The 24,966-nt window shown below is 42.6% G+C and overlaps 1 protein-coding gene across 7 annotated transcripts in view; it reads left to right on the forward strand.

The window, feature by feature from the left end:
* The first annotated feature begins 1,827 nt into the window (after positions 1–1,827).
* The window catches only part of CCSER2 (coiled-coil serine rich protein 2), a 547,725-nt gene continuing 524,586 nt past the window's right edge, over positions 1,828–24,966 (forward strand). For 6 of the 7 annotated variants that reach the window (XM_029609300.1, XM_029609304.1, XM_029609303.1 and 3 more), the window contains exon 1: positions 1,828–2,044. The gene's annotated coding sequence lies outside the window, so the exon portion shown is untranslated. Of the gene's footprint in view, positions 2,095–24,966 lie in introns of all 7 variants that reach the window. The other variant, XM_029609301.1, reaches the window with a different exon arrangement.

A 24,966-nucleotide genomic window follows, 5' to 3' on the forward strand; every position in this document is an offset into this window, starting at 1 on the left:
CAGTAGGGAAAGCTGGATGTAAAAATATTGGCTAAAGATAGCTTCCAGTTTTGAGATGTCTGTAACCCCATCACTCAGTAGTAGAGTCAGCTCAGAAAATGCAAAAGCAAGCAAGATCCTATGCTTTAGTTTCATCAGGAAAAGATCTTGGATCTCTTTGTCAGGAAGCTGTTTCAAAACATCATACTCTCTGCTTGCATATCCTCTTATCAGGTTTTTTTTTTTTTTTTACTGTTCATCATATGCACTCTATGAAGAAAAAACTTCAAAAATACTCAGACTTTCTTTCTCCTGGCAGATAAGCAAGTGCATTTTCTCTCTGTAGGCATCTAAAGCAGTTTAGCTTGTTTGTTTTCCCAATAGGTGTACTGGAGTTCTAGGGCCTGCTGTAATATTTGCAGTGCTGTCTTTCCATAGGCTGGGTTGTTGCTGTTTGAGTCTTGGCAGTTAGTGCTGTTTCTTTATATGTTTCTCATCCTTTTCTTCATATATGATTTAAGAATTACAATCTAAATACAACTAAAGAAAGCTATGGTAAATATTTTTGTGTTATGCCTTTCATTTGCAAAACAATACAACACTCAGATCTTTACAGATTTATACCCTAGACATAGCACTTGAAAAATCTCTCTTTCAGTTTCCCTTCACTGGAGTATAAATCTCAATCTTTAGGATGGACTACCCTATATATCTCTGGGAAGTGGGCTATTTAGCGGCATGCACAGCAGTTTTGAGAGGGCACAGAGTGCACAGTTAAGAGACTGTACATAGTGACAGAACTGATATTAATGCTCCCTTAAATGAAAAGAATAGAAATTTTAAAAGAATATTACCGAAAGCTTGTTTCTCACAATCTCCTTGACATCTTTTTTCCCTCCTCCCTTGTATTGCACAAGAGCACCGAATATGGCAGACGGACATTTGGTGATAGCAATTACTGATAATTGTTGCATTGCTGAGTCAGAGTTGCATCTATTTGTTGAAAAACATTACCACTGACAATGAAAGGTAATCTGAATGTTCCTACTTTACAAGCATTTATGCATGCATCATGCTAAAATTATGGGGTTCCTAACCTACATTAGTTCAACAAGATTAATTATGTCTACATAGAATAGATCACTAATTCATTTTCCATTTTTTCTACTTCAAACTAGGTCATTATTAAGAAAAAGCAAGGGAGGATACTCTCTACTGTTGTCAGCACAGGGCACACTACATTTTCTCAGTTATGGCACTGAACACAGTACAACAGGGCAAGAAGAATTTAACACTTGTATGCATATGGCATTCAAAAATATTAGTGCTGTGAAAATGCTTATTCTTTCCCCCTGGATGTATGACCTTTATTTTCCTGGATGTTGAAAAGTTATTTTATTTTTGTGGCAGTGCTCTTCAATGTTGCCATTCCTTAGAACTATGGACACCAGTTTGTGAACCCTTGCATTAGGGGGCAGCACTCCATTGAGCGGAGGGTCCAGTTTCTATCGAAGATGTCCTATTTTATGCCTATGGGGGAAATCCCGCCCTCAAAAAAAAAACAAAAAACCCAAACACTCTAGTTAATCAGTCTAGGACAGCAGCCAGCATTTCCCTGCTTCCCTTTCGGCGCAGAAGCCATAGGCGAGGAGGTGGGCACCACCCTCGCAGGGCAGAAGTCGGCGCGAGGGCAAACGGAGCTCCACATTTACGTCAGCAGCCGCTCACAGTCACGCCCCGCTCCGCCCCGCCCCATCTGAGGCTCTTGTGCGCGGTCTTTTTTTTTTTTTTTTTTTTTTTTCATTCTCTCTGTATTTCTCCTGCGCGCGCGCGTGCGCGCGCGAGCCGGCGAGAAACCTAACGTCACTGTCAATCAGCGAGAGGAGGCAGTGGCGGCTGTGTAGGGCCGGGAAGGGAGGAGCGCAGCCCGGACCGTAAGGTAGCACGTGTCAGTCAGAGGGCGCGGAGGCGGGCCCGATGGACGAAGGGATAATGCCGGCGGGAGGGCCCCTCCTTCCTCACCTCCGGCTCCAGTGGCGGTGAGAGCCGGGCGAGCAGGGACATGGTGAGTGCCTGTGTCCCCGTTCAGTCAGGGACGGGAAGACCGGGAACCCGGTGGGTATTGTGCGGCCGCTCTGGGGCCGTGTCCCGTCCGCCGCCGCCACGGGTGGGTGGCTGGCTTTTTCCCGGAGAGCGGCTCTTTTGTGCGGTGACGGGACGCATTGTGACACGCCGCTGTGAAGGGTCACACTAGTGGCGCGGGGTTGGTTGCCCGGTAAGAGTGGTACCACCGCTGAGTGTGGATGGAGGGCAAGGACTGGTGATAGTGCCTTTGATGGAAGAGGATGCTCTAGCAGGCTGTAGGGGATCCGAGGCCCTGGAGATGTCACGCATAACATGATCTCACCAAAGGCTGGTCTCAAGCTTTCCTTTGCATTAAAGATACATAAGGAGAGAGACTTTATAGCCTTTACATCCCGATTCATTTAAACCTATAATTGTTTATTGTGAAGGACCCCCGTCTGCTTGTGTAACCTACGCCTTTCTCTCCTTAACATCATTGTGCGGCTGACACTGTTAACACATTTATACTGTGCTTGCTGCCAAAGACTCAGCATAACTTGTCTACATTTTAGAGGCATTTTATTTTGGCTTTTGAAATCATAACATTTCACTCAGTGAATCAGCAGATTAAGAGGGAACAGCTATTTTCTTTCTGTTCTGATTATTTTCCTACAACTAGGGTTGTACTGTTTACCTTCCTCAAACAAAATAATGGGGCAAAAAGGAGATAGGGAGTGATATGCATCTGTTATGGCCATTTCCTGTGTGTGTGTGTGTAAGTTCTTCAGGTATTTATGCTGTATCTATGTTTCATATGCATTTATGTTAATATCCTTTCTCCCTGATTTACTTAAATTAATAATCAGCACCACAGGTGTGCCATGCTGTTAGTCTCCCCCTTGCAGTTTTATTTAACTTGTCCTTGAAGACAAGATGCTGTAAGAGACTGGAAGAAAGCAGATTTGATCCTATTACACAAATGTGGAAACAGGGAGGAGGCAGGCAGCTACAGACCAGTTAGTCAAATGCCAGTAGGCAGTTAAGCTATGGAAGCACTTCTAAATAAAAAAGATTGTTTCAAGGTGCTGCACAAACAGGATATCAAACTTGATTGAGTTCTTTCATGAGGTAACAAGTGGTGGATCAGGCAAGTGTGGTAGACACAGCATATCAGGACTTCAGTAAGTTTGACACTCTTTTATTTAAAAGACTTCTAAGCAAGCTGGAAGCTATGGTAATTGGCCAAAAGATTGCAAATTGGTGAGGAACTGGTTGAGCTAAGAGTGGTGGTAAATGGGATTTAATCTGGTGAAGGCAAAGTAATCACTGGGGTTCCCTAGATCTCCATATTGGGATCGCTTCCTTTCAATATCTTTATTGGCATTGCTGAGGGATTTGAGAAAATGATATGCATATTTGTAGATGATGAGATGTGCTACAGAATAGACAAATCAAAAATTGGTAGATAAAAATGAAGGTATTTGAAAAATCTAGAATGGTCAAGAGTTTGAAAAATGAAATTGTGTGAAATAGTGCAATATCATTCATATGTAGGCCTGAATTTAGACAAAGGTAATGTAGGCAACTGCCTGCCATCCAAATTCTTATAGGTGCTGGAGTGTCTCCATCATTCCTAAATTGGAGCCTGCTTCTGCCCTGTAGCGACACTCGAAGATGAAGAAAAATTCATTGTGAGGCCTTTATCAGCCCTCGTGTGCTAACAGATCCTGTGGTGCCTTCCCCCTCTTCTTGCATGGGCTTCCTGTTACCATGGAAACCTGGGTGGGGTATCACAGGGTCAGTTAGCACAGAGCCCTTCTGAAGGTCCTGCCCTGATTTTTAATTGTCTTTGGGCACTGTTAGAGGAGAGAAATGGGGCTGTGGCTTGGGCAGGAGGGATTGTCCCAGCAGGGAGGAGGTGGGAAATATCTCCCATTCCCTTACTATCTATGGGTGCATGTCACCTTCGTCCAGCCTTGTCCATGTGGGACACAAAAATCTATTAGCTAAGTATCAGAAAGATAAGAATTGGAACCTGTCAGGTATGAGTCATCTAGCGGTAATCGTCTCAGATCACCTCAAAATAGACAGTCACTGTAATAAAGAACTGGGAAAGCTAACAGTACGCTGGGTTGCATAAGCAGAGGTGGTGTTATCATTAAAGAAAAATAGGTAATGTTCAGTTCTGGAAACCACACCTTCATTGAGATATTGAGGGAATGAATGGATCAGAGAAGGCATACTACAGTGATACCAGGCATGTATGTGACAGGAAGAAGGATTGAGAAGAGTGCAGGGAGGGGGAAGATAGTGAGGATTTGGGCAGTGGAGTTTTTGTGTGCTCATTTATCCAAGGTGATAGAAAGAGTACCAGCAAGTAAGAGTCTCAATCTGGGCAGATTGGGCCACTTGGTCTTTCTATGTCATCATTTAGTACAGAGGTGGCCAACTCCAATCCTCGAGAGCCACAAACTGGCCTGGTTTTCAGGATATCCACAATGAATATGCGTGAGAGATTCACATGCAAATCTATTTTATGAATAGTCATTGTGGATATTCTGAAAACCTGGCCTGTTTGTGGTTCGCAAGGACCTGAGTTGGTCACTCCTGGTTTAATATACAACTGCCCACTAAACTACACACACCTCAGAAATAAATATCCATAATGATAGAGGGATCTTGGAGATTAACATATTTGCATTAACTGTCAAAATTATCTAAACTATTTGGTAGTGCTGCTGACTTTAAAATACTTTAAAAGCGTGTTTATAATATTGAGCAGTTTAATGATATGTTACCTTTCTTCTTGTAAAGATCATTTCCTGTATAGTTGCTGTTGAGTAGAATGTTTATAGAGAGCCTGCTGGGGATGTGGTTACTGTATTCTGAGAAATGAAGCATAAACTATCCAAGAGAGTTGATAAACAATGTTTCTGATTAAATCAATACAACACAAAAGATAAACAGATTTAAAAAATCTCATCAATGAAGAGATTCCAGTATGTGGTGTTTTTTTTTTTTAAATTGGATTATTAGTTTTTCTTGTTGACTTTAATGTGGAGTCTCTTTCAGAATTGTAGCTGAACATGTTAAGCCTAGTTAGAACATAGAGGAAGAAGTCCTCTGTTACTAGAGTAATTATTCACACAGAAGGAGTTACTTTGATCCTGGTTTAGTGGCTTTTGCCTGGTTAAATACTTGTGACTAGAATTTTGGACTCTGGATGTTCCAGAAGAAACTGAGCACCTTGCCACTTATCTCCTGTTTTAGGCATTTGGTAGTGTTCTGGAACTATATTTAAATGTTTAGGCATTATTTCATTGCTACTTAAGAGGTTTTTCATTCTTAAATGGTTCCATATGCTGTATACAATATGCAAAGGAGAACACTTCCCCACTCCAGTTGTTTGGTAGTATGAAGATAAATGGAAACTAATCCGCACTGCTTTGTAGTTTTCTCCAGTCAATGAAATGGGAAGCAAAACCAGAATTGATCAGTGGAGTAAATGTCATTTAGAAAAAAAGAAAAAAAACATTTTACAGCCCCCCCCCCCCCCTACTGTGGTGGTAGAAACAGAAGATGTCGGACAAGGAGCATTGATCTACTTAGTTCTTCCTGTTTTTCAGTCTGCCTATTGTGCTGTCACAGGTCTCTTTTGCTCTGTCATTAAGGTCCCTTTGTGTCTCATGAATGCTTGAATTCTGCCACTGTTTTGGCTGAAAATAGTTTTTAGTATTTCCCATTGCTTTTGTCCTTCCCTCTCTTCAGCTTCATATGATGACCCCCTTGAATGTTTCATTGTATGGAAAATGCTTCTTTTCAGTACTTATTTTTTTTTTAATTGAAGCCTGTTGGATATTTGAATGATTGTATCATCTCCCCTTTCCTTTCTTTCTGGGAGTACATTTTTTTTAGCTCGTACAGTCTCTCTCACTGGGTGATAGCTCCAAATGGGCTTGTTTTATGCACATCATGGCAAGACAGGATATGTTGAGTATGATCTCATTCTCTTAAATTCATTGATAAGGGCTCACCTCAGTACTTGCATTGTATCACAGAGCTTCTTTGCTGAGGCTCAAAGGGTGCAGTATGTACAGGAAACATATTATGTGGTACATGGTGGCACTTGATGATTTCTGTATCTTTCTCCCACATTTTCTTGGTCATTGACTTCATCTCTTGATACATCTTCTGTTTCTTCATGCATATAGGTGCTTTGTAGTAACATTTATTTATTTTTAGTAATGCTGTTCTGTTTTTCTTTTTCATCTCAATGTCTGCTTTTCTAGTATCAAACTCTTTATTAGTTGGATCACAACCTGTTAATTCTCTGCAATTCTGTCAGGGTTATGATCTGGGTATTTTTCTGGTACAGCAAGGTCATTGTTTCCACATTTTCCAGGGGATGAGCCATACTACCTTGTTGTGCCTTTCTGTAAACAGACCTTCTGGCATCAACACATTACATACAGCAATGAGATGTGTAACAGTTTTCACATTCTGTGCATTCATCTTTTTTTTTTGTTTTTTTTTTAATTTTCTGTGCTGGCTGTAAACCATCTTGTCTGTAGACTGCTGTCCTTTTGTTGCAGAAGCAAATCTGTATTTCTTTACTGTGGTTGCCATCTTGGTCCACTTGAATATGTGGAATTTGTCAACAAACCAGCTGTAGGCGATAGCCTTTTTCCTGGCTTAAATGCAGCTGTGACTAGCTTTCAAGAGTTTCTTCTTTTCTGATCTTTATCTTTGGCATAATGCAAGTATTAAGGGTAACTCTTGAAAGCTTGCAATATATTTATTAAGCTAGTTCAGTAAAAATGTATTGCCTACAATTACTTTGATCCTTAATTTCTCATTCCCCCTGCATTCATGCACTTGCCCCTTGTTTTTTGTTTGCTGGCATGACTCTTAAATTTTTTTTTCCTCTTACAAATTCTGTTGCTTCTTCCCTCACTCATTCCTTCCAGTCTTTGGAATGCATGTACAAGTTTAAGATAGACTGTAGCCATTTATTTTCATACTTCAACACTTTTTGGGTATTTGGATCTGATGCTGTTAAATATGCCTGGAGGGCTTTTGCTGGTAGCTGTATATGTGTAATCTATTTCTCTTGTTAGCTCTTTCCCTCCAAAAGGTATTTTGGTGCTAGATTTCTGCATTCCAAATTTTCTCTTTTTCTCAAAGGACAAGCAGGATGTCAGTCCTCGCACATGGGTGACATCATCTGATGGAGCCCGGCCTGGAAGTTTGCTCTTAAAGATTCTAGATTCTATTGAGCATGTGCAGCTGTAGTTATCATCCTGCTGCCCCCCCCCCAGGCAGAGTCTCTCGGTCTCTTTTTCTGCAGAGCCATGTGGTCGAGTGAGCTGTGTAATTGTGGTATTCAGCTTTGCTCTCTCTTCACAGTTTTTGTTAATTTTTTTTTCTGAAACTGCAGCTGTTTTTCTATTTTTTACCTTACAGTAGTTTTATTTTGCTTTTTCTTTTTCTCATCCTTTCAACTGTCTGTTAGCTGCATGGCAAGCCTTAGTTGCTGTGCAGCCTGAAAGAGTCTAATTCTAGTCCTTGGTAAATAAATACTTCAATCTGCAGTTTAGTTTCTGTCCTCTCCTTGCTCTGTCTGTTTTTGTGCCTTTGTCTGGTGCTGGCAGGACTGACATAAAGCAGATCCTTGTAGGCCACAAAGCCTGGGGACTCACTTCTGTTCTATCTGGGCAAGAATTTCATGTCATTTCACAGATCGATTGATATCGATGGAGGCTTCGGATAGTGAAGGGATTGAGGACTGCACTGTTCCTGGGGGGGGGGGGGGGGAGAGCTCATCTTCCCCACATTCTCTAAGGAACTAGGCTCCACAGGCAGGAGCCCTGGATGATGTAGCCTCCCCTCCTGCTTGCCAGTGATGGCAGTGAAGTCTCCTTGTGAGAGAGGGTAAGCAGAAGCTTGGGCAGGCAGAGTTGCTGCTACTTCTTCAGTGCCCTGCTGGTATCTGTTGCCTGTGCATGTCAGACCATTGGTACGATGTCAGGACCACATTGGGGTCCAGGACTGCCATTGAGCGCCATGGTCACACTTGTCTGCCATTGAGGTGCTGTGGCTGCCCTTGACATTGTAAGGGCCATTGACTGTGGGCACCATTGAGTGCTGTGCATGCTATCGTGCTCCCTGGATGCAGCCAAGAGCCCTTCCATACCATAGGCGTTGATGGGCACAGTTTTGCTCTGTAGATGCCATCGAGCGCCATGGGCGCTCAATATATTGGAGGAACAGCATTGAACAGAGTGTCATCGAAGGCCTTAGACTGATGTCTGAGTCAGAACCATTCCGGGTGCTTGGACAGCCATTGAGTACCATAGCTGCTCTCAATGCCATCGGGCGTGAGCACCGTTGCCAGAAGGAGTCATCAGGATCTCCATTGAGCGCCCTAATTGCCCTTGAGGCTGTTGATTGCTGGGGTGCGAGGGTCTAGAGAGCCTCGAATGCCAAAGGCTTCAGGCCTTGGATAGCCTCCATGCCAGGGTCACCTTTGACGCAAGATACCCTTGAGTGCCAAGGCATCCAGGGTCCACCATGGTCTGGTGTCCTCAAGGCTATTGAGCATTCATGGTGCCAGTGAGCCCCTTTTGTGGTGTCAGGACAGGGAACCAAAGGGCATTGTGGTGTTCCATGGATGGCTTATGGCCAATGGACAGCCTGAGCCACTGTCCAGCACTGAAGGTGAGGGGGGTTGTAGGATGTTGGGGGTGCCACCGGGCTTTGAGCACCATCAGTGCTTATGAGTGCTGGGGTTGCTGTCGAGGCTATAGTCTTCCATCGCCAGCATATATGGCTACCATTGAGCTCACAACATTGACATCCTCGGATGCATAGGGGAACAGTTGATGGCGCTGGCAGTCATGGGTACTGATGCAATGTATTGGTGCCACAGAGCCTCCGCTTTCGAGCATCGTGGGTGTCATCGGTATTGCTGGACCCTCGATGCCTTCAGGCACCGGGGTCTCCATTACTGACCCTCAAGTTTTTGGCCTTCAGTGTTGGCAAGTAATTGGCACCTTTGAGTAATTGGTACCATGTGTGCTACTGGGGTGTTGATGTCCACAGGTGAATGGGGCACATTCCATGGCATGGTATGCTGTTAAACATGTCGAGTGTGCGGCGCAGTCAAACACCATTGAAGTCCTGGGCATAGTGTTGTTTGGTGCCCTAGATGTGATCCATCACTGGTGAGTGCAGAGAGCGCTGGTGGCACTGCAGGGGCTGTCGCCTCTTTTGCCACTGGTGGACATGGTCGGATGCCACAGGACACTGCTGCAGAGCACCGTTGGTCACATGGGCTTCCCTGATGCTGATACACTACGAAGAGGGTGGTGAGCTATTCACAATGCCATTTCATGGGCCTCTTGGAGTATTATCAGGTACTATGGGCGTGATGCTACAGAACACTGCTCACCACCGTGGATCACCATAGTCAGAGTCCCAGTGGCACTGGGGATGCCTTTGTCACACTGTACATGTTGACTCCATTAGGAGTTAGTGCAACAGTGGAGCACATTATGTGTGTTTTGGGTTTGATGGGAGTAGTCTACTCCATGCACCTCAGGTGCTGGTGGGTGGCATTCTCTCTATCGGGTGCTTTGTATAGCCATGTCAGAGATAGTGGGATCACCATCATCACGTCCAGGAGTCAGCTTTCTCCCTACTTCACACCTTAGGGTGCCAAGGGGCTGTAGCGAGGATATAGTCATCACGCATTCTTTGATTTGCTTTTTGGCATTGTGCAGCTGCTGACTCTTAACAGGTGGTACTCGATCCTTGCTGTGTTGTGGAATTTTACCAACAAATGCAGCGATGAGGAGCGTATGTGTGCCGCCGTCTGCAAGACTGGTTCCCCTGCACGAGTACTGGTCATTGTGCTTTTAAAGTAGAGGACACTTTTCCAGTTGCCCTCATTGTGTGTGTGGGTTTGTTTTTTTTCTTCGTGGTGAGCACAACAGGTTGTGCACTGCAGCCACAAGGCTGATCTAAGACTGTGTGCTCTTGGTCAAACTACTATGGGCATGGATACCAGGAGGGAAGTGTCAAGAGTCTTTCCCTCCCCACAGAAGAGGAGTTTGTCTTTCAACCCTTCCCATGTTAGCTTATGTCTGAATCCTCTTTGTGGGGAACCCTCCTGGGCTCTGTCCCTTGCAGGCCCATTGCCAAACTGGAGCCTCAATTCTTTTGAATCGATGCACCTCCTTGCAGGGCAGGACCTACGGGCATTGGGGAACAGCAGTGATGGTCGTTTGGACCATTTCTCTCTGAGGTTCCTCTGGTTACCATATTGGCCTACCCGATCTGATTGGGTGGCCACCGGCTGCCAATTCTGTTGCTTATAAACCTCAGCAGTCAGTGTCTTTATCCCACTCACGCTTGAAGAGTAGGAATGTTTTTTTGGGATCGGGAGGCCCCAATTCCTATTACTTCCTGTCCCTTCAGGAAGGGGAGATATGACTGGGTTTCCAAAGGCAGTCCTTATGGGTTCCTCTTTGGATGCCTGGTTGTCCACCCCTACAAGGGGTGGCCATCGTTCTTTGGGGCTTTCACTGTTTTTACTACTTTCTGTTCTCAGCTGGATCCAAGAGCAGGTTAGTTGAGAACGCTGTTTCCTAGCTTATCCTAAGGTGCAATAGGTTTATTTTGTGAGGGTACTATGCTGGATTTGATCTGTCATATTCAGGATCTCCCCTTCTGGGCAGCTCCCCCGGCAAAGATTAGTGGTTTCTCCTGAGCAGGAGTCCACTTTTTGATACCTTCTGAGCACAATATGAGTTTTTCACGGATGACTTGTTTTGTTATTCACTCTTGCATGTGGGACCCTACCTCAGTGAGGAGGGTTCTGGTTCATTTGCATCTCACTTGGCAGATATGCCTGTTAGCCTCTCGTTGTGTAGGTTAGAGGATGAGGGATTCCGCAACAGAGTTGTTACTCTTGTTATGGTGGCTTGTGAGCTGTATTTTCCCATTTTAGGGTTAACCCTGTCTGCCAGCAGGGAGGTCCTGGTTCTCAACAGTTGTTCCACTTACTGGACTGCATGATTCTTTGGGGGAAGTATATGTAATCATAGCAAGTTTTGATACCTGGGCAAGTTGATGGGCAGTCTGTTGCCAGATCCTGCCCTGGTACCCTTTGGGTTTCCAGGACGATGAAGAAAATCTGTTTCTACAGGGGTTTGCATTTATGGTATCCCTGCTGTCTGTCTCTTGGTGGAGAGTTTCTAGATTTCTTCCTGGGAGATTCACTCTCAGTTTTGACTGTTGCTTTCATGCTGAGAGGTCTACCTCTGGAAGCAACTCCCTACTGGACTCAGCAGTGAATTGTTTGGTTGGGGTTGAGGTTTATAGCCTAGCGGCTCTTCTTATTCTTGAAGCCCCGGAGCCTGCCTCCTTGTGTTCTTTGTTCCTTATGATTTCCATTTGGAATGGGTGTGTGTGTGTTTTTTTTTATTTTTTTTTTTCTCTTCCCCCCCCCCCCCCCCCCCCCCCCAACCCCCCCCCCCCCCCGCCCAAAAAAAAGGCATTCATGGTATATCTTAGTATATACCTGCAGGGAACAGTTCACCACCTTTTCCCTGGTTTTTGTTTTTTTTTGCCAAGTTCTGACCAGTACTGTATTTAGCTTTTCATACTTCATTGTGTTGACCAAATTGTGCTCCTGCCCACCTGAAGAATCGTGTGGACAGGATGAATAGGCCTACCCTTGACACGATGGAGCATGGGTGAGCTTCAGGCCTAACTTAACTTCCTTTTCAGGTGCTTTGGGCTAGTGATTCTGTTTCAGGGATTGCCTTTCATCCCCTGATACTCTTGATGTTGGACCTGACTGGTCAGATCTGTACAGTGCTTTGGCAGATAGGATCTGCCACAGACCCTACCGATTCTGCAGTTTTTTACTATGTGTTGCTTGGATTTTCTGCCCATTATGTCTATCAGACAATCAGTGGGCATGCTTTTGCAAATTCATGCTGGCCTTCGTATGCTAGTGGACCGCAGTTTCTTTCTGGAGGGCTGTCTGGCCTGATTTTTTTTTTTTATCTTGTGACACTGAAGGACATTGTGTGGTCTTCGTCCAAGAGTTCTTCTCTTGGTTGATTCTCTAGGCATTTTCCTGTATACTGGAGGATCTACATCTACTTTGCTTGTCAGGGTTATCTGGTCCAAAACTCTGACTATATAATATTTCTGTGAGGCAAAGTATGCTTTTCGCTGGACATCACATCATGCCCCTGCCTTAGGCGCTTCTGCTATGCCTCAGGTTTTTGTGTCTGTCTGTTATGTGGTTTCTTTTTGTAGAATCCAACTCCCCACCCCACCTGTACCTGTTTTTTGTGTCTGCTGCCTCAAGGCAAAAGGGAGGAAGGTGGTGCTTTCAGCACTGTGGGCTTCCCTGCTTTGTCCTGATTGGGCAGCCTATAGCTTGGGAATCTCCCATGTGTGGGGACTGCAGTCCTGCTTGTCAGAGAAAGCGGAGTTGCTTACCTGTAAAAGGTGTTCTCAGAGGACAGCAGGATGTCAGTCCTCATGAAACCCGCCTGCCTCCCCTTTGAGTTGGTTCTCCAAGAATTAGCTGTATCATGGGCTGAGGGACTCTGTCTAGGGGGTAGGTGATGACTATAGCTGCACATGCTCAGTAGAGCATGTTGGAAAGCTCTAGAATCTTTGAGATGAAACTTCCGGGCCAGGCTCCATTCGATGATGTCACCTATGTGTGAGGACTGACCCTGCTGTTCTGGGAGAATACTTGTGTTTACAGGTAAGCAACTCTGCTTGCTCTCACTCTCTCTGTCATAGTTGCTATGCCTTAGACTATTTCTCTATTATTTTAAATCATCTTTCTTCTTCTTTTTTTATCCCCTCTGTTGCTGATTCTCATCTCATTAATGAATAGCCACACTTTCCTTCCTAACCCTTCTCCCAATGTAATATATAAACATTGAAGAGGACTGGGTTAGCACTCATTCTTGTGGCATTCCCACTGGCCAGTTTCCCTTTAACAGCAGATATCTTTTGACTATCAGTCAGAGACCTGTTTCTCACCCATAGGCTGATGCAATAAGGTGCGTCCAGCCTAGTGCATGAGTTTGCTTTAAGTTGAGTATGCGTTTCATGTGTTCAATAATAGCCCTCAAAGCTGTAACATGTATCCTAACAAAGGCATACTGGATAGCATCCAATGCATTTAAATTCCATACATAGGAAAGTGCACCCAAAGGCTGGGTGCCCAATGCACATTTTTTTTAACACGGGGAAATCAGCTTTAGGGGTGAAGTAAAGTTAACTCACAATTGAGGGCACATAAAACAGATTGTTCCTTTGTGTTGCGATAAATGTGTCCTCAATGTATTTACCGTTTTTCTGGTTTCCCTGATCAAGTCAATGCATTTATATATTTCTCCACCTTATTTTCTTGTAACTAATTTAATTGCAGGTTTACAAATATTTTAAAATGGTTTTAAAAAATGTCTGAAGGAAACGTACAGCATAAGGTCAAAGCTCAGGATTTTAATTCGTATTCACTGTGATACAAACTGCTCTCAATGTAGATTATGAGCAGTCTGTTCTGTCAAATTGCTGTTCTGGTTTGCATAAACTGAATGCTGTACCACCCTGAAGCATCCTTTATGAAATGCTGGCCATCTTTGGTGTTTGACGGTTGAAGTGAAGCAGTGATTAAGGCGAGCCCTTATTTTTGCTTCCAAGTCAGCTTTGTTTCATGCAAACTAAGTGTGTGTGTGGTGTTCTGTTCTATTTATTTATTTAAAAAGTTTTAAAAAAGAAGTACAAAGGACACTCAGAGTTTGGCAAAAAATGTTTCTTTATAAGACCAGTGATTAAATCAGGCATATGTTCTGTTTATAATTTCATAGAAGCATCAGGGTACTTCTGAGCTCTTTTTCCTCAGAAATTAAGTTTATCTCATGTATATAAGCATTTGCAAGTAAGTGAAGGTTTTTTTTTTTGTTTGAGTAATTGCCCATAGGTTTTTCACTTGACTGTTGTATTTTGATTGATCTATAGCAAGGGGGCCAACTCCGGTCCTTGAGCCAAAAATAGGCCCGGTTTTCAGGATATCCACAATGAATATTCATGAGAGAGATTTTCATACAGTGGAGATTGTGGATATCCTGAAAACCAGGCCTGTTCGTGCTCTCGGACAGCAATTGGGCCCCCCCCCCCCCCGGCCTATTTGGTTATACCCACGTAGATATTAGATCCTTTAGGTCTCTTCAGTATAATCTACAGTAACTCAGCTGCTCCTTGTTCACTTGATATCTTGATGGCTTTTGTACCTAACGCAAAGTTTCTCTTATGCTGTCCTGCCCTTTTATGAACATAATATCCTGGTATATTCGTCTCCCAGTCCCGAGTATCACTGAATCATAATTCAGTACGGCAACCATAGCAATGTCCTTTTCCAACAAGATGTTTTTTTTTTTTTTTTTTTTTTTTTTTTTTTAGATTAGTGAGTTTAAGACGTTGTGCACATGCTTTTCCCAGTTTTTCTATCTCCTCTTTCCTATCTGTTCCTTCCTAGTATTTGCACCAGTTCTGTTACTCTCTCCAATTCAGTCTTCCAATTTTTCCTTTTGGTATTTTAAATGCCTTCCCGTGTACTGATGTGCTAACACATAACACTGTGTATATCTCCACATTTCCTATGAGTTCATTTTGACTTATACATGTGCTGCTTACCTGCTGGCTTATGTTGTTGACATCTAATGAACTTAATTTAAAATTGTCTTCCTCGCTAGGTTGGTGAGTTTGAGCCCCACCCCATTTCTTGATGGGTGTATCCCATCTTTTTTCAGCAGACTACCTTCGTTGAAACATATGACCTGCAATCTCATAATTTGCTATCACTTAAAGGAAAACAACTATAAATCTCTGTGTAAAGAAATGCTTCCTGCTTGACTTTGGGTTTTCATGATTATAAATGTTAGCATTTAGTGCATTTATAGATCATTGAATAATAAATACTCTAATTACCTGTTCAGTTAGTGCAAGTAAATAATTGTATTTCCAGTATTCTTTACTATTTGAGAAGAGACGGATTTATGGTTTTGCCACCACTAGGCACTATTGCAACCCCCTCAGTAGATTCTGTGGCAAAAATTGGAAAATTGAGTAGCACATTGGCATTTTATTTTATACTGTTGGGGAGAGGAAAGGACAACTAGGAGTGGGATAAGAAGGTAAAAGGACTGAGGATAGGAGGGAGGAGCATGAGAAGGAAAGAGGACTAAGGATGGGGGAGGAAAGGGGGAAAATCAGGAATCTGGGATAGTAAGGAGATTCTGGGATTGAGAAAGGGGAAGCGAGAGTAGGATATGTAGGGGGGGGGGGGGGGGCTTTCCAAGATCTGAAGAGAAGGAAGGCAGGGTTTTAAGAGCTGGGGAATAGAGTCTAAGATCAAGGGAGAAAGAACCTGAATTGCAGTGGGGGTGGAGGGAGGAGGGAAAGAGAAGGAGAGAAGGCAAGTGTCCCTACTGTGCTCTGGGCCTGCTCCACCTTGCATCCCCTCTTTAACTACCCTCATGCTCTCTGTCTCTCTATCCCTTTCCCCAAGCTGATCCACACTTCTCCCTCAGCCTCACGTCTTGCCCCAATGATTGTCATTTAGCCCCACCTAACCTTTCCAAAATGATCTCCCTTTGTTCTTAGTGCTTCAGGCTCATTCCCCCTCTCATCTTGTTCCCTGCATCTTGCCTGGAAAGGGAGGGGCTGGATCAGAAAGCAGAGGGCTATTCTCTGCTCAGCGAGATTTTAGCACAGCTGGAAGTAAATCTTCAGCAAACCTGCTGCCCCCTAGAAACTGCCACCCTAGGCACAGGCCTAGTGTTCCTATTGACAGATCCAGGCGTATTTTTGAGAACTCTGTTCTCTCCCCTTCTCCAAAAAAAAAGCCCAACAAAAAACTGGCTTTGGGTATGTGTTGTCATTAATACAATGTTTGATATAAATGCAAAAAAAAAAAAAATATCCATCATTAAGCTGAGGGTCTACATAGATATCGTGAGCTTTTTAAGTTGGAAAATGTCAAAAGTATACATCCACTTGTAATTTAAATGTTCTTATTAAATCAGTTTTTGACCACCCTGGAAGCTGCCATGTTGATAATAGTGGCACATATTACCTCACAGGGAATAGGATTTGATTGATTCATGTAATATGTGCTGTAATTTGTGATTTCATAACCAAATGGATTCAAATTTCAATATACTTTCCACCCTTGTTCATATCTAGATTTTAATGTACTAATTACAGACTATCATCCATTACACTCACTGTTACTAATGTTATATTGATGCCCAATTACATTTTAATATATATTGTTTACACTGTTATGACTGTTATCAATGTTAGTGATTTACTGTAAAAGTCATTGCAACTGTAAACCGGAGTGAAGGCTTGTATCAAACTTCGGTATAGAAAAACTCACAAATAAAAATAATTGGATTTAGTGAGGGTGAGGACAGGGAGCTCTGAAGCAAAAAAAGGCCAAAGTTACATTTAGAGCAATAGGTGCCCTTGGAAGGGGATTTCCTTCCAGAGAAGGAAGTAGAGTCCTTTATGGATTCATAACAAGCACAGTTGAAAATAATGGCAAAACAGTCAGCAGATGTTGCATTAAGACTGTTTAGGAGTGAAAAACTAGCACAATTGGTGATTAAGATTTCCCACTTGCTAAAGGTGGAGGAGAGGCGCGCATCCTAAACAGGAAGACCCAAAGATTCAATACTGAAGAGCATACAGAGGACCTCCACAGGCATTCCTGGTGCACTCAGCAATAATGGGAATAGCTGGATGCAAAGTTTTTAAATCCAGAAGGATAATGGAGAAGTTGTATCCTATATAACAACAGAAACAACAATTATTCTGTCTTCCTAAATTGGATGCCGCAGTGACAAAGAGGACCACAATCCCGGTTGATTTCCAGGCATCACTTAAGGATCCTCGGGATAGGAAAGGAGAGTCCGCTTTGAAGAAGTCATTTGAAGTAGCTAGTCTCTCTTTTCAGGCAGCTTATTTGAGGAGGTTGTGAAGCAAGGGCATTGTTTAAATGGATACAACAGTCATCATGGGGCGAGGAACCAGGGGGTCGCAGTCCAGTATTGTTCAGACAGCACAACTACAATCGGCAGCAGCCTTCACGGCAGACGCCATGTATAATTTAATAGATCTTTAGCCAAACAGCTGTCATTCATGGTAATGGCCATGCAGTTTATGATTTGAAAAACTGAGCAGTGGATTGAGAGTCTACGTAAAGCAAAATTGGGTAGACTCCCATTTATGGGAAAACTCTCTTCTTTGGGGAAGATCTAAAGGTGCTGGTCAAAAGCTGGGTAGAATCAAAGCCTCAGAGATTGCTGGAAGACAGATATAGAACCAATTTGAAGGGAATCTACCTTTTAGAAATAGGTTAAAGGTCAGGCAGCAAGGGCCAGGTAGGCCACTGGTACAACAGAAATGTAAGCTGCTAGGCTGTGTACAACCCTTTCAGTACAACAGGAGAGGAGGCACTGACAAGAGCAGCAAAGGGCCCTCAACAAGCAGAGAAACCCAGGGCCACTCAATAAGAGGAGAGGGCCTGAATTACAGGAGACTGGTGAGCACTAGAAGTGATACAGGGGGGGGGGGGGTATGCACTAGAATTGAAATCCCCAGTAAAGGAATCAGTTTGTTCAGTCTCCATGCAAAGGACACAAAGAGATGGCAGAATATGCAATATTAAAGTTACTGCATTTGCAAGCAATAGTACCAGTCCCAGTAGAAGAAAAGAGAAGGGCAGGCACTCAGTTTACTTAGTGGTGCCAAAGAAAGAAGGGTCATTTTTTCAAGTGAAAGACCTAAAAGGGATGAACCAGTCACTGCTAGTGCCTAATTTTCACATGGAGACATTGAAGACTCTGATTATGGTAATAAGAGGAGAATTTCTATCAGCAATAGATCTCTCAGAAGCCTGTCTGCACAATCGCATAAGGAGGCAGTATTTGCGATTTTCAGTGTTGGGAGAAGCTTACCAATTCAAGGCCTTACCGTTTTTGCCTAGAAACGGACCCCAGAGCATTCATCAAAATAATGGTAGTTGTAGTGACCTCTCTAAGCAGGGAGGGAATAAGTATTCACTTATATCTGAACAAGTTAATAAGAACAGACTTGTTGCAAGAGGATTGCCAGTGATATGAATGTTGGAGAAACTGGGATGGGTAATGAACAAGAGCAAAAGCCACCTGGAACCATCACAACAGTTGATTCGCCTTGGAGTACAGTTCAACACAAGGACAGGAAAGGTGTAGTTACCAGAAAACACAATTGTCAATATACAGGCATGAGCCAAAGGTATGTTCAAGATCGCCCTGAGAGGCGCATGACTACCTTCAGCTCTTGGACTCAATAACAGCCACGATCGAGTTGGTACCCTGGGCAAGAACACATCTCTGCTCCTTGTAGCAGAATCTGTTGTCACAGTGGTCTCCATGCAGCCAGCAGTTCCACAGGCCTGCAATGGTAGCTTGTTAGGGACAACCTGACAAAAGGTATCAGTCTGGAAGCACCAGAATGGGTGATAGTAACCACATATGCAAGCAGAACCGAATGGGGGCATACTATGAATGAAGGGTGATCCAAGGACTCTGGTCCAGGAAAGAGATCTGTGCATCAAAGTGGAAAATACATTGAAACAGTCTGCTTTAGTGTACTGCGGCGGTCAAGAAAGCAAACAGAATGTTAAGAATTTAATAGGAAAGGCATGGTGAATAAAACAGAGAATGTCATAATGCTTCTGTATCGCTCCATGGTGCGTACTGTGTTCATTTCTGTTTGCTGCATCTCAAAAAAGATATAGATGCACTGGGGAAGGTATAGAGAAGGGCGACTAAAATGATAAAAGTGGATGGAATGGCTCCCCTGTGAGAACAGGCTGAAGAAGCTGTAGCTGTTCATATTGGAGAAGACGGCTGAGGTGGGATATGATAGAGATCTATAAAATCATGAAACGACTTGAGCGGGTAAATGTGAATCAGTTATTTTCTCTTTCAGATAATAAACTAGGGGCTCTCCATGAAATTAGCAAGTAGCACATTTTAAAAAAAATTGGAGAAAATTTATTTCACTCAATGCACAATTAAGCTCTGGAATTCATTTCCTGACAATGTGGTAAAGACATTTAGTGTAGTTGGGTTCAAAAAAAGATTTGGATAAGTTCTTGGAGTAGTCACTGCTATTACTGGAATTAGTAGCATGGGATCTATTTAATGTTTAGGTATTTTGCCGGATACTTGTAACCTGGATTGGCTACTGGTGGAAATAGGATGCTGGGCTTGGTGAACCCTCGATCTGATCCAGTATGGCAACTTTTGCTCTTGGAGGGCAGATCAAAGGGGCCATTCTAGGGTCTCATCTGGATGTGGCATGCTTTTTGAAAGGGGCAGGCTGTATTAAGCCACCCATTAGACCAGTGGTGCCACTATGGGACCTATACTTAGTTCACTAGAGCCCCATTCGAACCAGTTAAGGAGATCACTTTAAAGGACTTAATGTTGAAAAAAATGGCTCTATTGCTAGCAATATATTTGGCCAGGAGGATATTAGAGTTGCAGGCCTTGTCCTGCAGGGATCTTTACCTCTCCTTCTCAAGAGAAAAGGTTATGATCAGGAGGAGTTCCATCCTTCTTGCCAAAAATAGTCTTAGAATTTCATCTGAACCAAGCGGTTACCTTACCAGAGTTCAGAAGAGAACAGTGTCATGGCCAAAAGAAATATATTAGGTCCTTAGATGTGAGGAGGTGCTTGTTAAGGTATCTGGAAACCACAAATAGGTTCATAAAGTCATAGACTCTGTTTTCTATGGGTGTGTGTGAGTGTGTGAGACCTTGAAGATATCAATTGCAAGATGGATTAAAGAAGAAATTGCATTGGCATACACAGTGAAAGGAAAGCAAGTGCCAGAGGGACTCAAGACCCGCTCAGCCTCATAAGCAGAACACAGATTAGTAGACCTAGTAGAAATCTTTAGGGCAATAACATGGCTCTCACTACAGACTGAAAATGCAAGAGAGAGGTTATACAGCCTTTGCCACGGGGTCTTAGAGGCAGTTCTAGGGTACTCTCAGCCTGGATAGGTACTGCTTAAGTACATCTCGCTGGTCTAGCAAGATGATAAGGAAGGCTCATTTAGATCTTATCTGTTAATTGTCTTTCCTTGAATTCTGACAGACCAGTGCAGAACTCACTCTGGGAAGTGATACTTTATTTTTTTTTATTTCCTTAGGTTCATTGATTGAAACAGGTGATGGTAAACGAGCGAGAACAGACCTTTTTCCTTTCACTAAAGGGGCTTAAATTGAATACAGCTAAAGAAGAAGAGAATGTGTGTGTGTGTGTGGGGGGGGGGGGGGGTGAGATAAGAGATGCTCCCTCCTATGACACCTTTTGTGGGGGGGGGGGTTTATTACTTTCTCAGTTGATCTTAGATATCATTCATAACTCTTGGTTGAGTTCTAGGGAACCGTTATCCAGTTTCAGCAAAAGAGCACTACTGTTACTGATGCCTTCTGTGCTGCAGCAGGCTATATAGGGAGGGATGTCACTACAAACAGTTTGCACTCTGCTTCCAACGGCTGGTATAGAGGATGAATTCCACATGTCTGGACTGGTCTGTCAGGTCTCAAGGAAAGACAATTAGCAGGTAAAATCTAATTGAATCTTGTGCTGTATGATGATCGGCAAACAAATTTCTTTATCAATTGGACAAAAGTATTCTAAAAGACTATAAACATATGGAAAGTAATTCTTTTATCAGATTACTGATTTGCAAAAGCCATGTACATGTATTCATATTTTATTTGTCGTTTTTGAGGATTATGATATCCAGTTTGAATGAGGCATGAGCTAATGTTCATGTTTGCCATGTCCTAGCAATGCTTAACTGCTGCAATTCCTCTGTGGTTTCTTCTTCTGAGTTGGGCAGTGAGGATTGATGCATGTGTGGTAGCACATGCGTTCATCTTGGCATAGACATTGACTGTACATTAATACACAGCTCGCTGATGTGTACTAGATTTGGAAAAATTATTTTCAGTGTTGTAGGAAGAGAAAAAATTGGAGTAATTAACTTTGCCTTATTGATACTGTACAGGGATGTGATAGTTTGTAGATTTTCCTTTTAGACATTTCTGGAAGTCTTCAGTAGGGAAAACTGCAAATACATATCAACCTTCAAATTTCAGAAATATGTCCCAGAAAAATGAGAATTATTCTGTCTTTTCCCTGACCATAGCTCCACAAGGTAATTTTAAATGTAAAAATAAATATCTATTTGGAAATAGCAGTTTGCAACCTTTTTAAAATATTGTCTATCCAGGTGCTGCACTGTTATAGAAACATAGAAGTGACGGCAGAAGAAGACCAAACGGCCCATCCAGTCTGCCCAGCAAGCTTTCACACCTATTTGTTTTCATACTTATCTGTTACTCAGACTGCTGAGGTCAGGGCCCTTATTGGTAACTTTTTGGTTCCAATTCCCTTCCACCCCACCATCGATGCAGACAGCAGTGCTGGAGCTGCATCTAAGTGAAGTATCTAGCTAATTGGTTTGGGGTAGTAACTGCTGTAATAAGCAAGCTACTCCCGTTTGTTTACCCTGCCTGTGCAATTCAGTCCTTGTTGGTTGTCTGAATATAAATCCTCTTTACTTCATTCCCCCCTGTTGTTGAAGCAGTGAGCTGCAGTGGATATGTATTCCAAGTGACATATCATGCTTAATTGATTCGGGGTAGTAACTGCCATAATAAGCAAGCTACGCCCATGCTTGTTTACCCAGACTATGTAATTCATTCCTTGTTGGTTTATGCTGAATATAAATCATCTTTTCTTCATTCTCTCTGCCATTGAAGCAGAGAGCTATGCTGGATGTGCATTGAAAGTGAAGTATCAGGCTTATTTAGTTTGGGGTAGTAACCGCCATAACCAGCAAGCTACTCCCCTGCTTTTTTGTGGATGCAAATCCTTTTTTCCACATTTCCTCTTGCCGTTGAAGCATAGAACAATGTTGAGTCGCATTAACTGTGTGTATGTTTATTGAATTAAGGATATTAATCTCCAGGTAGTAGCTGTCATTCCCGCAAGCAAGCCACCCCCTTGCCTCTTCTCTTCATTCACATCCTCTAGACTGTGGATCCACAGTGTTTATCCCACGCCCCTTTGAAATCCTTCACAGTTTTGGTCTTCACCAATTCCTCCGGAAGGGCGTTCCAGGCATCCACCACCCTCTCCGTGAAGAAATACTTCCTGACATTGGTTCTGAGTCTTCCTCCCTGGAGTTTTAAATCGTGACCCCTGGTTCTGTTGATTTTTTTGCAACGGAAAAGGTTTGTCGTTGTCTTTGGATCATTAAAACCTTTCAAGTATCTGAAAGTCTGTATCATATCACTCCTGCTCCTCCTTTCCTCCATGTTGTACATATTTAGATTCTTCAATCTCTCCTCATAAGTCATTTGATGAAGACCCTCCACCTTTTTGGTCTCCCTTCTCTGCACTGCCTTCATCCTGTCTGTCCCTTTGGAGATACGGCCTCCAGAACTGAACACAGTACTCCAGGTGAGGCCTCACCAAGGACCTCTACAAGGGGATTATCACTTCCCTTTTCTTACTCGATATTCCTCTCTCTATGCAGCCCAGCATTCTTCTGGCTTTAGCTATCGCCTTGTCACATTGTTTCGCCGTTATGATTGCATTACTTTGACTACTTTCAAAAGTTATTGCGATCCACGAGTTCAGCAGCTTGTCTCTTCTATCAGTGGATTTCTGTTTTCTGTGGTTGTCTCTCTGGTGTTTTTCTATCAGCACTAGAGGATGCAAGTAGATGTTGGAAACTGAGGCAAGCTGCAGCTGTGATTGCCTGCCAGTCACCCAAATCCTATGGGATTTTTGTCTATTTATGTGACGGTTGAAATAGCTATTTTAAAAAAGCTATCTTATAACAGAAAAACCTGTAGAGTTTGAATATCTGTTCAATACAAGGAAGCTTGCCCCAGCTTTGATATTCAGTATCTGTTCACTCTGGTGCTGATAGAACACCAAAGAGCAAACAAAAGTAGATAGCTGCCTAGCGATGGAAGAAGAGGCAGGCCACATCAATGATAGCTGCCAAGTCACTGTATTTCGCAACATATTTTTAAAGCAGTGAATTCAAGTAAGAATTGTAACTATGCAGCACCCACCTAGATGACTATAATAGGGTACAAATTAATACTTTTTGTACAATATTTTTAAGTGAAGTGCCCATGCTTGCACTTATGTGTGTTCTGAAGTGGGAACTCATTATGGGGCTGCAGTGGGTAGGAACTGCAGATATAGCCATTTTAGCATAGCCTCTTGATAACGATAGACTGACATTCCAGCTATATTGGATTCTCTAGTACATAGTTTATAAGAACATCAGTATGACTGCTGTATAGGTACTTGATTAAGTATAACCAACCATGTCTAAGAGATTAGCTTGCTTTTTAAATCCTGAAGAAAATAAGCAAGTAGTTAATTTTGTAGAAAACAAATTTCAGAATGAAATATCTATGATAATATGATGAGCAGCTTTTTGTTGCTATGTATTTTAGGAACACAAGCGTTGCCACCCTCGTGCAATTTTCCCAAGTTTTTCCCACCCTGACTTGAAAGAAAAGAGCAATAGTTTCAGGGCTGGTCTACGTAGCATACAACATTCTGGTTTGTGAGATAGCTTTACATTTAATGTTGTTACATATGGGAGGAGGAAACTAAATCTTAATGCATTCATTAGCAAATGTACAATGCAGAGTCTTAAGTAACTGGTCTTGGAGAAAACTGGTTTCTTTACAGATTGATCCCTTTTACTGAACTAGTAATAATGATTGTTCAAAGATGATGTACATGAGACTTTGAGACCACTTGGCTCTTTTCTTCAGTATTTGAAGAAAGTATGCAATTTTGAAAGTTCATGTATAGTCTTCTTTAGATTATTCTTAGGTTTGACCAGTAACAGGTATCACAACATGGAAAACTCGTTTAGCAAAGATGACTGTATAATTTTTGATCATTTTTAATATAAAAATATCTGCTGTAAATAGCTTGAAATTTCACTTGTACAAGATGGTAAGTTGCTTAAACAAAGTGGCAGGAAATTGCTAGGTCAGATGTTGCACATTGGCCTTTTATTGATGTAGAGGTCCATGGTTTTTGGGCAGGACGTCTGTGTTTGATTTCTAATTCAGGACCATGTTAGTTGCACTGATTTAAATAACTATCAAAGCTTGTAGGGTGCTGGGTAAGAGAAGATCTTTTAAAGAAGAATTTGCAAGGGATCTACCTTCTACTTTTTTGAGTGAATTTGCTGAAGATCTTATCTTGTATGTAAGAAAAACCAAAAAGCTTACCAAATGTGGTTCCAAAATGAGATCTTGGTGGGAAGGGAGAGTATGCGTTTAAAAAAAAAAAAAAAAAAAAAAAAAAAAAAAAAGCCTTACAAAGGAGGGTAAGCCATATTTAAAAAATAAATAAATAAATAGGGGCAAAATTGCACAGCTCGTGCACACATTGGACCTGATATTCTTAGAACATCTGGCTCGTTGTTGGGTAACTACTGCTAATAAATCAGAGAAGTGCTGATTTATGATTGCCATCCTGGCATATTTAATTATGCCGAGGGAGGTGAAACATACATTATACGTGTAGAGGACAATTTTCAAAGTTTTTTACTTGGGTAACATGGCTTAGAAAAAAAAATGCTGCCTTCCATTTGGCTAAAAGGACATATGGTCTCCACAGACTGTTTACTTTTAGCTGCATTGCAAAGAGGTGTTCCTGGGGATGTATTTAGCATGTGAACTATGCGTGTCTGAGTTCAGACCG

The sequence above is a fragment of the Rhinatrema bivittatum genome, chromosome 7, assembly GCF_901001135.1.
Source record: "Rhinatrema bivittatum chromosome 7, aRhiBiv1.1, whole genome shotgun sequence".
Classification (NCBI taxonomy): Eukaryota; Metazoa; Chordata; class Amphibia; order Gymnophiona; family Rhinatrematidae; genus Rhinatrema; species Rhinatrema bivittatum.